The sequence below is a fragment of the Mus pahari genome, chromosome X (genome assembly GCF_900095145.1).
Source record: "Mus pahari chromosome X, PAHARI_EIJ_v1.1, whole genome shotgun sequence".
Classification (NCBI taxonomy): domain Eukaryota; kingdom Metazoa; phylum Chordata; class Mammalia; order Rodentia; family Muridae; genus Mus; species Mus pahari.
Window position 1 is genome coordinate 121,660,450 of NC_034613.1, and position 1,422 is coordinate 121,661,871.

Sequence of the window (1,422 nt, forward strand, 5' to 3'; positions counted from 1 at the left end):
AGATGGCCTAATCAGCCATCATTGGGAAGAGAGGCCCCTTGGTCTTGCAAACTTTATATGACCCAGCACAGGGGAAGGCCAGGGCCAAGTAGTGGGAGCGGGTAGCTAGGGGAGCAGAGGTGGGGGGGGTATAGGGAACTTTTGGGATAGCATTTGAAATGTAAATAAAGGAAATAATAATAATTAAAAAAGAAAAATAAAAAAAATATTTTACTTTATGTGTATGAGTGTCTTGCCTGGATAGATGTATGTGTACCATATTCCTGCAGAAGTCAGAAAAAGCTATCATATAGTTGCTGCAATTTGAGCCTCAGTCCTCTGACAAGTGCTTTTGTTTTTCAGAATATGAAAATTTATTACTGTGTTTCCATTGTGAAATTTTATGATCTTGGCCTTTCTTTCTTGCCTTTGTATAGAGCCAAAACAGACATATTGACTACTTTAAGCACCTTAAAGCAGACTCCTGGAATATCACCTACAGCATGACCTTTTTGACCAAATCCAGCAACCAGAACTTCATCATTTTCCTCAATGAAGTTCAAGCAGCCATCATTGGGCACGAATGCTGGGATCTTAATGAGCTGCACCCTGGCACACTTCCTGATGGACGGCAGAATTTGCCTGTTTGGCTTCAACTCCTACTTTTTCCAGCACAATTCCCTTTGCACGAGAGGCACCCCCAAATGGATTGGCCTTCAGGGCTGTGTCCAAGTGGACTTTCTTGTACTGTTTATCATGCTACTTCTTGTCCCGTGGGTGACCGTGGAGCTTCCGGGCAGTATAGAGACCACGACACTTGCCCATCTTGCTGCTGCCCCGGGCCCAAGAGAAAAGGCAACAAGTGCTTTTAAACACTGGAAAATCTCTCTAGTCCTATTAGTGAGTTTCTTTAGGCAGTTGATGTTTTAAGTGAGAAGGCTCCCCTTGGAAGGGTTATATATTTGCATGCTTAGTCCCCAATTGATGAATTGTTTGGAAGGATTAAGCGGCATGTACTTAGAGGATGTATATTGCTGAGAGTGGATTTTGAGAAGTCAAAAGCCCACACAAGGCCCAGTATCTCTTCCTGCTGCCTATAAATCAGGAAATAAAGCTCTCAACTACTACTCTAGAGCCGTTTATGTCTGCTCCACACCATGATGATTGTGGACTAAACCTCTGAATCTATAAACAGCCCTCCAGTTGAATGCTCCCTTTGATAAAAGTTGCCTTTGTCATGATGTCTCTTCACAGCAATACAATAACTAAGACAGGAATATGGGAGATGAAGAGCAAAAAGATATAAAGATCCTTTCTGGTGTCATGAAATGCCCCGTCTTAATTGGGTGATCAGTACATCATCATATATACTTGCCATTAAACTATACTTTCAAATGCCTGTGTTTTATTGTACAGACATTTTATTGTAAGAAATTTGCAAAA

General features: G+C 41.6%; 1 pseudogene; it reads right to left on the bottom strand.

Annotated features, from left to right (window-relative positions):
- Positions 1-380: 380 nt before the first annotated feature.
- Positions 381-804, bottom strand: LOC110314032 (annotated as a pseudogene).
- Positions 805-1,422: the final 618 nt, after the last annotated feature.